This window comes from Dreissena polymorpha, chromosome 2, assembly GCF_020536995.1.
Source record: "Dreissena polymorpha isolate Duluth1 chromosome 2, UMN_Dpol_1.0, whole genome shotgun sequence".
Taxonomy (NCBI): Eukaryota; Metazoa; Mollusca; class Bivalvia; order Myida; family Dreissenidae; genus Dreissena; species Dreissena polymorpha.
The window spans coordinates 134,871,798-134,887,277 of record NC_068356.1 but is presented as its reverse complement, the minus strand read 5'-3'; the positions used below and the strand labels follow the sequence as shown (position 1 = coordinate 134,887,277).

Genomic DNA, 15,480 nt, shown 5'->3' with positions numbered 1-15,480 from the left:
ATGCGTCGAAAGTGGGCACTCGAGGATATGGTTGGTGACTTTTGATATCATGTGATATAAGACGAGTCTGATATGGCGTAGGAAAAGGCGAGGCTTGCCGAGCCTTTTCACACGCCATATCGGACGAGTCTTATATCACATGATATCAAAAGTCACCAACCATATATTCTATTTATTATGCCACATTTTAAAGTAAATAAGAAAATATTCACAAAACAAACAAAAACAAACAACCGCTAAATTCATTGATAAATATGCAAATTAGTAGCAACCTGATTACATCCGCTAGCGTCTATGCATATATATTTACACATAAAAAAATAGTTCGAAAGTAAGCAACAATCAATCAAATTTAAACGCACATAATACAAAAACTAAAGCGAGAAATCGAAACTTAAAAGAACAATTTCTGCACTAAAAACACAATACCAATATTTTTTTACAATAACACATTCGACATGTACTTCCAAGAGTACACACCAACCGCTATTTTCAAAGCGAATGTGTAGAGTGAAAATTTCAAACAATAAATACAATAATCAAATGGAACGGGATTTTAACGTAGTGTGCAATTTGGAAGTGATAAGAGTGATTTATTTTTCAACTTGTCCATCTCCGTAATATACGTTTAGTTGTGAGATGTTCACAGTTTTCCCCAAAAAACAGGCCTTCACGTGCGAAATCAAAGTGGATGGAGAACGTGTATTTCGAGTCGCTGGAACTTCATAATGAAGCTGCTTTTGTGCAATATTCAGCGACGTTACCAGCTGTGTGTTAGACGAAACGAAAATGCTTTGGTTTTGCACCGTGTTTTGAGACTGTCAGGGTGACATGATGGATTAATTGCTGTTTGACTGACAATAAATGAACATGTTTGTGTTTGGAGATAGCCAAGGTTAATATCTTCACAATTGGGAAATCCCAACATAAGTTGACTGCCAGTTTGACCACTGATCTACATAATATCAGTGGGAGAGCATGCTGAATCCCGCAGCTTCTGCACCATATGTTTCCTGTCCGAATAGTTGGTAAGTTTCATTGTTATGTATGCATGCTTAAACACACATGTTTCATTATTTGTGCCATTTTTTTACACCCATTCTCATGCTGATGAACCAATGATCAGTGCCAGTTGTTCTACTGTCGCGAACTGTTTATTCAAAATTGTGGAAAAATGAGTTGCGCACTGTTCGAAATTGTGAAAAAATGAGACACGCACTGTACCAAAATTTGAAAAAATGAGTCGTGCACTGTTCAAAATTGTGGGAAACATTAGTTGCCCACTGCCACTGTTCATTATGATTTCAAAATTGTGGAAAAATGAGTCGCACACTTTTCATAAATTAAATTTTGAAAAAATGAGGCACACGCTGTACAAAATTTGTAAAATGAGTTGCTCACTGTTCAAATTTTTGCAAAAAAATAAGCATGCACTGTTCATTCAAAATTGTGGAAAAATGAGTTGCGCACTGTTCAAAATTGTGAAAAAATCATGTCACGCGCTGTACAAAATTTGGAATAATCATTTGCGCACTGTTCAAAAATGGGGGACAATTTTGTGGGGCACTGTTCATTCAAGATTACAAAAAAATAAGTCACAAACTCTTCAAATTGTGAAAACACATGAGTTGCGCATTGTTCAAAATTTGTAAAAATGAGTCGCGCACTGTTCAAAATTTGGAAAAAAAAAGGAGTCGCGCACTGTTTATTCAACATGGTGGAAAAATGAGTCGCGCACTGTTCACAATTTTAAAAAATGAGTTGCACACTGTTCAAAATTGTGAAAAAATTGAGTCACGCACTGTTCATAAAAAAATTCACTGTTGAAAACTGTGAACAAATGAGTTGCGTGCTGTGCAACTTTTTTGAAAACATGTGTCGAAAACTGTTCAAAATTGTGTCGCCCACAGATCAACATTGTGACAAAATGAGTTGCAAACTTTTTTTAAATTGTGAAAATTTGAGTCCCGAACTTCTTTAAATTGTGAAAATTTTAGTCGCAAATTTCTCAAATAAGAAAACAAACACATATTCCCTTAATAAGCAAAAATAGCCCCGAGTCCATAATAAAAATATTTTAAGTTAAAAGAAATTCTTAATTATTTTAATATAAAGTGGAGTTTATACATTTTCATTTTGTATTAATAATATTGTGTCTATTAAAGTTGTAATTTGTTCAAGTTGTGCCATAAAAATGTTATTAAAACACTCTATTTTGAAATGTTATCTCCTGTTGGATTTGTTTTATTTTATTATAATATGAAATGTTTTTCTTTTAATGGCAGAAAGTTGCGACCACACATTCCATGGGTGATGATATCTACCAAAATTCTTGGCGGCACAGTTCTACCCTCGTCAGTTGCACTTGTCCGAGTCTTTCTCTGCCTCTCAACCAACTCGAGATATTCCCCCCCCCAACTGCATCCCGGCACAGCTTCACATCAACCCATCTAATTAATTTGTCGGAAAGGTAATACTTTTTTGTCGACAAATTTATTTTTGAGAGTATTTATGTAATTGTTTTATCTGAACATGTTATAAATCTATATGTCACTATATTTATAAAGTTTCAATTTTAATACAAATTATATATCTGGATTTTTATTTTTAACCCTTTGCATGCTGGAAAATTTGTCGTCTGCTAAAATGTCGTCTGCTGAATTTGTAAAATAAGCATTTTCTTCATTTTTTTCAAAGATAACTATCAGAATAGCAAAGTTTGGATCATCTGGATCCAAACTGTTTGCAAAGGACTTCAAAATTCGGTTCCAGCACTTAAAGGGTTAAAGCAGTTATGCAATGAATGTTTGATGATGTTTTTTCTTCTAAAGGAATCTTTATTTTATTTTCAGGTTGACCACACAAATTTCCTGTTTGGTTGTGGAGATAGAATCTTTTTTTTTTGTGAAAGTTTGATTTCAGACACTTAAAAATTGAAATTGTCATGTATTATTAGGCATGGCAGGCATTAGCAAAACATCTCAATCAAGTATTAATTATTTTACTTTGTCAATGTTAATTCATTGTGTATGCTATTCACCTGTTTGCCTTGCTTTTTATAAGAATGACACAAAAAAGGAAAGCATTTGTAAAGTATTAGTTAATTTTTTTTTATATAATCTTAGACGAGATGTTTAGTGAATATTTGTCATAAATTCTTCTTTAACTTGATCAAATCTGTCATATTTTATTTAAAACGTGTTAAGTATATTTGTGTTACGTTTTAAATGTTTATCATTACTGTTTTAAATTGTGTTCATCTGCAGCCAATGAATGGTAGGCTAGCGGTGCACATTTGTATTTGTTTAATTTTTTTCCATTGATTAATGCTCATTTAATTTATATTTCCCTATAGATATATACTTAATAAAGTGTTAGTTTTGTTTAAAAAACAACTTATTGTTTATTAATGTTCTAACTTCTGAATAAAATATGAATCGCTGTTTGTTTCCATTTAAATCAAAGAAGCGACATACCACGCCTACAAAAAAGTAGTTCTCAGAATGGGCGGGGCTAAAACATGGAACGCTAAAAAAAATCATTGAGTAAACCAAATATGGGCGGAGTTTTAAAACGGATATTGATGGGCGGAGCTTAAAACTGTTATCGGATGGGTATCCGATAACACTTTAAAATATCATGTCAGCGTCTCCAACGTAAATGCGCTGTCGTGGCATAATAAATGTAGTCACGTAAACCAAAAACATTTCCGAAAACTACCCAATTAAACCTTATGAGACTTCTGTTGATCAAACTTAAGGTTTCAAATAATTTAACCCTTTCCCCCATATGAAGCAAAGTGAAAATGGCCTTAGAAACCAGCATAAAACCAGAACAGCCTGCGAGTAACTCGCAGTCTGTTCAGGTTTTATGCTGTTTGCCGCTCATCAGTATCTTAGAGTTGAAAATGAAGCCTTTAAAACTTGAATTTTATAGTAAGAAAGGTCTTAAATTAAATTTAACTTTCTGAGGGACTACAAATGCGTGAAAATACGTATCTAAGAGGTAAAGGGTTAAAACATCATAGGTACTAAATTAAGAAACGATTGTTGATCTGGTCATAATACAAAGATACTTGTAGTAACTATTCATGCTATAAAAATTGGTATAGAAGTTTAAAGCGGGCATTCCACGTGCAATTTTCCTTTTGCATAGCCAAGCAAATTAACAATTCATTGAAGTTTAAATACTATACATTGAAATTGCAGGAGTAATCAGTCAAACAAGTTTGTGCCTATGGACAGGCTGACAGACAAACAGCCTGATGCAAACGGTAATCAGTATAACCCCAGTATAACCGGCAGTTGATTTCACCAGTTACGAACAGTCTTGTCTCCAGCTACTTTTCCCCAAAAAATTCAAAACAGCGAAAAATGTTTTAATTTCTAGTCCCTGGCTACTTTTGAAAATATAACTGGCTACTCAAATTTTTATGGAGAACACTGTATAACACCCTCTACAGGGCCAGCTATCTGCATTTTTCACCGCTGAATATTGGAGGCTTCCCCAATCAAAAAAGTATTTCACCCCCACTGTTCTTTGGAGAAAAAAACATGCAAACCCGTAACTCTGAACATATATTGTAAGTGTTTTCTAGCTGCATCGATATGGTTGTACACAGGAAATATTACGATTCGCACCTGCATGATTTTAACATCTACACTGTTTCGGGTTGATAAAATGTCTCATAATGCAAATCATACAGAAACAATCTAAACAAGAGATGTGTATGTCAGAAACACAATGCCCCCTAATGCGCCGCTTTTTTCTTTTTTTGACCTTGACCTTCAAGGATGACCTTGACCTTTCACCACTTAAAATGTGCAGCTCCATGAGATAAACATGCATGCAAAAATCAAGTTGCTATCTTCAATATTGCAAAAGTTATTCAATATTGCAAAACTTTAACCTAAAACTTCAACCTAGGTTAAAGTTTTGGGACAGTATGACAGACAGACAGAATGACAGACAGAATGACAGACAGACAGACAGGCCAAAAACAATATACCCCCTGATCATTCGATCCAGGGGCATAATAAACAAGAGATGTGTTCGTCAGAAACACAATGCCCCCTATTGCGCCACTTTGAAATTAAAAAAAAATTTTTTTTGCTGACCTTTGACCTTGAAGGATGACCTTGAACTTCCACAACTCAAAATGTGCAGCTTCATGAGAACGCCGCTTTGAAATAAAAAATTTTTTTTTTTTATCTTTGACCTTGAAGGATGACCTTGACCTTGGACTTCCACCACTCAAAATGTGCAGCTTCATGAGATACACATGCATGCCAAATATCAACTTGCTATCTTCAATATTGCAAAAGTTATGGCCAACGTTAAAGTTTTTTTTCGGACGGACGGACAGACTGACATACTGACGGACAGTTCAACTGCTATATGCCACCCTACCGGGGGCATAAAAACTATTACTACATGAAACAAGAGATGTGTTTGTCAGAAACATAATGCCCCCTACTGCGCCGCTTTGATACATGTTTTTTTACCTTTAACCTTGAAGGATGACCTTGACCTTTCACCACTCAAAATGTGCAGCTCCATGAGATACACATGCATGCCAAATATCAAGTTGCTATGTGAAGGGACTTAGAAGTTATGAGCATTTTTTGAAACCTAAATGCGAAACCTAAATGCAAAGTCACTAAGTGTGACGGATGGACGGAATGCAAAGTGTGACGGAAGGACTATAATCACTATATGCCCTCCTTTGGGGGCATAAAAAAAGATGGACTCTTCAAACAAACAGCATTAGCCAATATTAATGATTCTTGTAATAAAAACCAAACAGACATCCAGGCATCTGGCTGTCATTAGATAACTCTGATGACAAGTCAATGAAATGTAACATGTTGAACTTGAACAAGAGTTGGCTAAAAATGCAGACTATTCACCATGTCAAAGTAGTCCTTGGGCAACGAAGTTTCACCTCTTTATTAAATTGACATTCACTTTATAATTCATCATTACAATATTATCTAATTTGAGTGTCTAATATACTAAATTGTAAAAAAAAGCAATGAATATAGTGCAAACATGTAAAAATGTAGTAATAAGAGTGTAAGCAAAAAAAGTCCCCAATACAAGGGATATGGCACTAAAATTTCCCCTCATGATAGATGTGGGTAGCTTCCCCTGGTGGCCAGAGAGGGCCCTGCTCTTATACAATGCTAGCTGGATAATGACATAAGTATTACATAAAAAAAGATCTTAAACTTAAAACCCACACATGAAATATTTCTTGTTACAGTTTTCCATCTGTAACACAAATCAAGAGAAGAAACCAACCAACTTGAAAGTTATTCAAGCCATAAATCTTCAGACAGCTCAAATTCGTGCTCTAATGAAAATTACACCATAAATATGACACTGATTGAATAACAGGGAAAATATGAGGATTAATTCATGAACTTGTCAGAGTGCCAGGCCACTTACATACCGATATTTAGGTATCAGAATAATTTTGTTTTGGAATTTGCTGATACATACAATACCTGTTTAATATATTAACAGTCCAAGTTTTGTTGGTCTAATTGAAAATTACATTGATGTGCTGTTAATAGGTTAATGAACACAGTGTACTCCTTCAAAACCAAACTCACAATAAACTGGAATCTTTGGAAAACTTATGAACAGAAGCGCTGGTTCTGTTTTCCTCTAGACATTTAATGATAAGAAGCCCTTGGCAGATGTACTTTGATACAAGTATCAAGAAGAAATATATATCTTTAAAAGCATAATAAAAATATCAGTTTTTATGCAAACGCCTTTTTTTCAAAATTTAATCATAAAGCTAATAAATTTTTATAAAATATATATAAGCAGGGGTGGCGAAATCAAATGTCCGAGTTGCCCGACTCGTACATTTGCTTGTCTGGGCAACTGATTTTTTTCAATTAAGTTGTCCGTGGACAACAAGTTTTTTAAAAGTCGGGTCCAGGTATACAAAAAAATACATTGTATTAAAGCGGTAATTAAGTTTTACAAAACCGGATGTTGACACGCGATTTCATTGTCAGTGCTATTTGTGGAGAAATCAAGCTAAAATACGGGCACTCTCCTGCGCAGTGATCACCCTTATTCTATAAGAGACCGGCAGCATGCTGCATTTTCAACATTCGGCCCGACTGTTAGACAGTGTACAGACTGGTTTCTTTATTTTTACAATCAGACGGAACTAAAAAGTATCAAACTAAGATAATCAAAACATGGTCTACCTTGTTATTTAAGACGACTTTAATGGTAAAGATGGAACGTTTTGTTTTTTTAAATCTTCAACAACGGAGCAGAAACCCGAAGCTTTGAGCAGTCCACCTCCCAAAAAAACTAAGAAAGATTAGGATAAAAAATATGATCTAAGTAAACGTACCAGAACTTTTCAAGAAACTTGGCTAACAGATTTTCAATGGTTACCAGTTGATGATAATCAAATTGCTACCAGTAGCGGTGCAGAGCCTCAGTCTGATGAGGTCGACATATTGGACTAGTTTAATTTGATAAGATTACGATGTACTTATGTTCAACACATATGTCTTAATAACACTAGCTTTGCAAGATTAAAAGTTTTAGAAAGTCTTTATATTGTTTATAATATACTGCTATAATTAATATACCATTGAAATACAACTATAAACAAACCAAGCAAATCATACTCATTTTGATGTATTCCACATTATTTTACATAATCAATAAATGCGTTTATAATTTAAATAAACATTAACGGAAAAGTGTAGTTCAGCAACGGACAAGTTAAATTTCCTAAATGGTTGTCCGTGGACAAGTATAGTTTTTTGAGATTTCGCCACCTCTGATATAAGCCTAAAAGATACCGACACATTTTTGCATAATTATAGAAAAAAAGAAGTGAACATCAATTCTTATAAGCTTATAATTTGTAAAAGACAAAAAATGTGAGAAACCTTTCCTATCACATATTCTGATAACAACAAAAAATAAATGAATTTTTGTAAAGCAAAATGAGTATCGACAGACTTAAGTTTAATATCAATACACTGTAAACTGCCGGCCAAGTGATACGTTAAGCCAACCAATACAAATCCACAACAGTGGATAGCTCACGCGTTAGGCCCTTGAATCCCACATATCAATACACTGTAAACATAGACTTCCATCCTTGTAATCAATACGCTGCAAACATAGACTTCCCACCCTCCTTCAGTATCAATACACTGTAACCATAAACCAGTGATACATAAAGCAAACCAACGGAAAAACATAACAGTGGAGAGAGAGCTCACTAGCTACACGCCTGCATCCCAGGTATCAATACACTGTAAACATAGATGAGTGATACCTACAGCAAACCAACAGTTCCCAACAACAATGGAGAGCTCACTAGATACACCCCTGCACCCTGGGTATCAATCAATACACTGTAAACATAGATGAGTGATACCTAAAGCAAACCAACAGTTCCCAACAACAGTGGAGAGCTCACTAGATACACCCCTGCACCCTGGGTATCAATCAATACATTGTAAACATAGATGAGTGATACCTAAAGCAAGCCAACAGTTCTCAACAACAGTGGAGAGCTCACTAGATAAACCCCTGCATCCCGGGTATCAATCAATACACTGTAAACATAGATGAGCGATACATAAAGCAAACCTACAGTAATCCACAAAAGTGGCGAGAGAGCTTACTACCTACACCTGTTCAGCTCAGAGGCACTCAATACTTTCAGGTTTCTGCAATAAACTCGTCAGAATGTCTTATTAACATTCTCTCATGCATCTGATTCTGCAAACAGCCAGCAGGTCTCAATCGGGGAAAGCCCTAAGAGACCTTCTAGATTTCAGAGCCAGATATTTTCCCAGCTTCCAGGTGTTTTAACCCATTTATGCCTAGTGGACTCTCCCATCCTTCTAAATTGGACCAATTTATTTCCAAAATTAGGGATGTCTAGTATATTTATTTCTATATTTAGAATATTTCTTACAGAAATTCCTTAAAGCAAACAGCGCAGACCCTGATGAGACGCCGCATCATGCGGCGTCTCATCTTGGTCTACGCTGTTTGACACACTTTCACACATACATTCGACCATTAAGAAAGCTATAGCGAGTTATCAAAGTTATCCCCAACAGGCTTAACAACACAAAATTGGCTGTTTCTATCCAATTATTCTCTGCCTAAAAATTTATACAGAAACAGTCCAAATGATGCATTTATGTAAATGGGCTAACGCCTTGTTATGTTGGTGGCATTTAATTTTAGACAACAATAGATGTAATCTGCAGAATACACAATAAATTCCCTGCTAACCTTTTGGACTATCTAGATTATATGTGGCCATTTCCCCAGTAAAGGCTAGGTTACAATAATGGCATTACTTGAGAGATTTTTGGAAGATTAAGTTCACCTTTTTCAGGATGGATTATTACCATTGCAAATTTTCACTTCACTGAATATTTTTACTAAAGACCTTCCACATTCGTTTCCTGGAGGTTTATCTCAATTGAATGCTTCATTTCTAGAGTCCAAAATGACCTCTGAATATTTCTTATTTCTCCTTCAAAATGATCTCATTCTTCAATTTAGATTTATATTATTTAAATGCTTCCTTTCTTAATGTTCAGAATGACTCCCTATATTTCTTATTTCTCCCCCTAAATCTGCATCTTCCCATGAGGGTCATTGTTATTTAAAAAGCTTTTTGGGGGTCTAGAAAATCCCTTAAAATTACTTATTTTTCCCACAGTGTCCTTTTTTTATAGCATCCAATATATTACCAGTCTTCGAAATTAGCACACGCCCGATCGCCCGTGGCGAGTAAAATTACTGCCGACACATACAAAAATTCATGTTTGTTGCCCGCCGGGCATGTAAATTATTGAAGCCAATTGACAGTTTATAAAAAAAATCGTAAGCGGTTCTTGATATTTGCAGATCTATTTTTCAATTTTGCGAACAAACACCTTGCCGTAAGTTGTAAAACAATGAAATTCGATTGGTTTAACAACACGCACCTGCTTGCACACGTCATCGTTATTGTTTTTGACCGATGCAGTTCGGTCACATTCGGTTCTTATCGACGGTTTCTCTAGACATTAATCGAGAAGATGCTTTTTGAATCGATCATTTCAATCAAGTAATACGCTTCCGTTTTTTGTCAATGTAAACAAATGTCATTGTCGACATAGAGGCAGTATCTTAGGTATGTTGATGGGGCTAAGCCCGATAAAGCACATCCAAAATAGAAAATTGACAATGATTTAGAGAAAAAGGAAGCCAAGAAATGGTACGATGACACCAGAGAACGCTCTTTTCAAGAGCACTGGTGCAACGATCGACCGTCTTAATTCTAGTGATTGATTAGCTGTAATTGTATTCACTACTATTGAAAAAAATGTTCTGCTTTACTATGTGTAGCATGTAAGTGTTAAAATGTTGTGATTTGTTATAATTTTGGTTAAAAAAGTTTGCGCATGCAAAAAATATGTTGGGCATGTAAAAATTCTTAAGTAACTGGCCCGACTGGCATGTAACTTTTCAAAGCTACTTTCGAAGACTGTATTACATTCTCGAAATACATGCCTATTTTTACTGCTAAGCGCTAAGAAACTACTATGCTGAAGTAATAATTGAAATATTATCTGCACTGCAAAAATTTATTAGACAATAAGTACAACCACGCTTTCAATGTCAGGATAGCACGACAAGACATTGTACATTCGTTGAAAATGTGTTAGCATATCTTTCATCTTTAAAAATAGAATAAAAGGAGGACGAAGAAGAGGAAAAGGATTCTAAAATGCTTACACTGGTGGACCCTTGACATGGTGGAGGCACATCTAATGTGAACCAGTCTTAAAGTGTGTCTCTGACAGATCAGATTAGCTGTATGATTGATTAAATCAATAATGACATGTCAGTCTCATGTTTTCTCCCGAGTCCACAAAAAAATTACATTGAGCATAAGTCCACAAGGTCATTGTGTTTAGATGGCACTATTTCTTTTCCACATATTTAGAAAAAAAATGCAACAGATATTCCATTATTATCCACACGCTCAAAATTGGAGCAGGAGGAATATGTGGTTATCTCCGCCGTCTGTCCGTCCGCCCGTCTTCGCCACCATCTCCTCCTACACTATTAGCACTAGAACCTTGAAACTTAAACACATGGTACCTATGAGCATAAGTTTGACAGTGCGCTATTTGGAATTTTGATCTGACCCCTGGGTCAAAAGATGCGGCATGGAGATACGCGTTGGCTGCGGCCACGCCATTTTTAGATGATCGCTTTAGCGACCGTCTAATGTGCATGATGTAAAATTCAGGTCGATACGGCCTGGGTATGATTAGCCCAATTCCCGCTTACACTACGCGCGAAGAAAGAGTTGTATAATTTATGCAAGAGGTTTGAGTTCTCCAATGATGTTTATTCACAAATGGAAACATTATATTAATATCGTGTTAAATGCAATAGTTTCGAATGGTGTTTTATAGAAAAGAATTAAAAAAAACAATGATCGTATTGCACGTGTCGCGGAGGAGATTGTTTATGAATGATTAAAATAGTCCACTTTCTGCTGCGTCTGCGTGACGTAGTATTTTCGCTCATCTCATTCATAAATCTGAGGCTGGCGATAAACAAAGGGGAGTCCGGGTGAGTCCGCACTAGTATAAGGTTACGCTTGTTTATATTCACAGGTCTCAATTAATAACACGTTGACCACGAGTTCAACAATTATTACCGGGATACGATAGACAACATAAAAATGATTCATTATCGCTGAAACTGTTAAAAATCATTTAACTATAACAAGAATATTCTCTAAAAAATGTAGTCTCGCTGTTTTGAAATAAGGTTTGGAATTTTGGTTTCTAAATAACTTAATTAAAAACAAAAGTTTAATTATAGTGTTTTTTACTTTTAGTCGCATATTTACCGCATTATAATGTGTGTTATAATAGGCAAACCATACATTAGTAAAATTCAATCTGCCTTCGCACATAGAAGGAATGGGTCAATTAGGTGCTGCGTTTCCTTTGCTTACTTCAGTTAGAGGTCAATTCTTTACGTAAAAGCAATCACAAGGCCCCGGCTTCAGAGGAATTGCGGAGCGTTCTTACATAATTAAAGTCGTAGTCGCATGGTATTTGCGTTTAGCGTCCTATTTGGTCACGTGGTTCTTTTTCGCGGGTGTTTTGGCATTCATGATATGAGGCTATTATTAGATGCGCCTGTCGATAAACAAAGGAAAGTTTACGGGCGATAACAACGCAATAGGTTACGCTCTCACATACAACTCAATGACGTAGTACAGGTCGTAAATTGAGAGATTTGGGAAAAAGTTGACGCTTATTTATATTCTCAATTTATAAAACGTTGAACATAAGTTCAACAAAAACTTCAGCGATACGATAGACTAAAAAAAAACATAATCGCTAAACCCGAATATAACAAATAATTTATAATAATAATACGAATGACCTGTTTCATAACCTCGTTGAAGCTACTACATCGGGTATTTCTGGAAAGCGTTCTTGGTTCTCAACACATAGCGGCGATCTTTTGTATTTACGGGTGCTAGCAACGCAATAGTAGAAGCTTAGTAGAAGGTTTAGCTTGTTTATATTCACAGTTCTCAATACATTGACAGTTGGATATGAGTTCATCAATTACTCAGGCATACTATAGGCAACCTCGAAAATGCTTTATAATCGTTAAACCGAAAACAACTAAATATATTATATTAAATATATTTATAACAATACATGTCTTTTAAAAATGTAGTCGGCGTATACGCCGACTTTGAAATAAAGTTAGCAATTTACTTTTCTAAATAATTGAATACAATTAAACAAAAGTTAAACTATTGTGTTGTGTTTTTCACTTGTAAGCTGCATATTCACCGCATGAAATGTGTGTTAGCATTGTCAAACCACACATTAGTGTGAGTAAATAAAAAATATACTACGGGAGAGCACTTCATATGTGTCCTCATATGCCTTGTTATGAGTATCTTTCTTCATTATCGAAATATATCGTATGTTTATATTTGATTTAAACGCAGTTTTCTTTCGTCACATTTAAATCACACGTCAATAGCGCCGTCATGCGAAAATGGGTCTTATGCGTTTCGGCAAGCGTTTGTTAAACCCAACATGTGCTCTTGCGCAGTCAGGCCATAGGCGACGCTGTTCGCTTTAAAATCACTCAATATGTTATGTTTCTCCTTACCAGAAGGAGGGATAGCTGAGTGGGCTATTTATATGAAGGGCGCATATGGAATAAGACCCATTTTCGCATGACGAGGGTCATTACAAATCTCATTGCGAATTGAAAATCCCACATTTAAAAACAATGCTTTTTGATACAAAATTGAATTCAAAATGGCAAACTTGTTAATAATGGCAGCCTATCGACGCATTAAGGAATGATTTCCAGACGTGCTGACCAAGTACGGCAAACATTGTGGTATGATAATTAAACGATTTTCTCTTATCGTGACACTATACTATTTCGCTAATGATTGTTTTCTCATCTTGGAGGCGAAATTGAAATTCTGCGAGATGGATTGTAACGCTTAATTGTAACAGGGCCACAATTTGTGTCGTTTGAGCATACAGAGAGTAGTCCGGAATTTCTTACACTGAACAGTGCTACATCCTTTGAATTGAGCACATACGCAGTGATGTAGCAAAAATTCAGAGGTTGTATCTCGAATCAGCTTATTAAATATTCGAAAATCTTCATGCGTGTCTGTTGGCGTTATGTTAAAGTCACTAAGATGAAAACTGAAACAGCTTCGCCTAAAAGCGCATTAGTGCTCTATACCTATGTTTATGTTAGCGTTGTTGACACCGTGTGAACTGCTCGGGTAACAAGTAAAGCATAAACAGCAATGTTTATATACTTTTACTCCTCCATATACAAGATACGAAGATTATTGTATATTTTGAATTTGTATATGGTGTCAAAAATCAAAAGTTAAGTTCTCATTACCATTTTCATCATACTTTCTTTGCTTTCAGAACTTCCAAAAAAGCATGCTGTTTTTTTTTTGTCTTAGTTATTTCTATGAAATAATAAGGATGATAAAAAGTGCACACAAAACTCGACCCGTGCGCTATGACACACACTTTTTTAAGTTGAATGGCGTGTGTTCATTTCAAACTTGCGATTGATTTTGAAAAATGAATTGCGTGTTAAATTATGCAATAGCGAACATCTTCAGTGCCTTCAGCGCTTTGATTTAGTTTAAGTAGATGTGGCAACCTTGCTTCAAACATCCATCAGATTTCTTCTGATGCAAATCGTGCTGAGCTAATTTATGCTCTAGACAGTCTCAAGGAAAATTTTCCAAATGTTGAACTTTTACCCTTTTACCTTGAAATGTGACCTTGACCTTAGACAAAGAGACCTGGTTCTTGGATGTAACATTCCGTCTCACATATGGCAAGTCACATTAAAATCCATAAATGCTGTTGAAAATACCTTAATTTGACATTTGACCTTGAATTGTGACTTTAACTTTGGACAAAGAGACCTGGTTCTTGGATGTGACATTCCGTCTCACATATGGCAAGTCACATTAAAATCCATAAATGCTGTTGAAAATACCTTAATCTGAAATTTGACCTTGAATTTGGGACCTTGACCTAGGACTTAGGGATTTTGTTCTTATTTGAAAAAATTACCCATGCTTGAAAAAGTAATGCTTTTACTTTGAATTAAAACCTTCACCTTGGGTCTTGATACCTGGTTGTTGTGGGCAAGATCTCTGAATGCAAGTTATTCAAAATACCATCCAGGCTGGATAAAGTTCTGCTCTGTACAAATATTTCTATGTGCATGCCAACCGCCATTCCGCTCACTTAGGTGTTCCCAAAATAAAGCCATTTTTGTGTGAGCCTTATAAAAAAGTCCACCAAAATCTCTCACAAACTCAAAAGCCATACATTTTAAGTTGCTCGCATTAGCAGCCGACTAAATTTACAGAGCATATTTTGCAAATCAGTATGTGCTTAAAAGTCTTAGCTATGGTAAGAACCGAAACTCACTATTCTAGGAACGATTACCACTGCCTGTCTGCACTGCAGACGACAAATGCTTCTGCTCTACTTCTGCAGTGAGTGTATATACATGGTGCATGGTGGAAGGTCAGATTAATTTGTGGATTAGCCAATAACTGTGCAGACACATGCAAAGGGAAATCTTTTTTGCAGGGACATAAATGTTCATGTGTGGCATTTATTAATTTTAATAATGCACTGTGGGCCATGACAACCAAAATATGTTGTTACCAATCGTATTAAATCTGAAAAGCTGCAGAAAGAAAGTAACCTCTCTTAAAGGGACTGTCAACCACGACGACGAAGAAAAGACAAGTTGTAAAATACCGTATTTTTTTACAATTATTAGTTTATATTGATTAAAATATCAAGACTTGAAAAAAGTTGTAACGTTTTCATATTTTCAGTATATTCGGTA

The 15,480-nt window shown here is 35.5% G+C and overlaps 1 protein-coding gene and 1 long non-coding RNA gene across 22 annotated transcripts in view; one reads left to right on the top strand and one right to left on the bottom strand.

Moving 5' to 3' along the window:
- Positions 1 to 15,480, bottom strand: part of LOC127869086 (calcium/calmodulin-dependent protein kinase type II delta chain-like) — a 211,181-nt gene that overhangs the window by 127,356 nt on the left and 68,345 nt on the right. The gene's annotated exons all lie outside the window — the stretch shown is intronic.
- Positions 63 to 3,442, top strand: LOC127869096 (uncharacterized). The gene is made up of 3 exons (XR_008044398.1): positions 63 to 1,028; positions 2,286 to 2,470; positions 2,853 to 3,442. It is a non-coding gene; the product is annotated as an uncharacterized LOC127869096 (long non-coding RNA).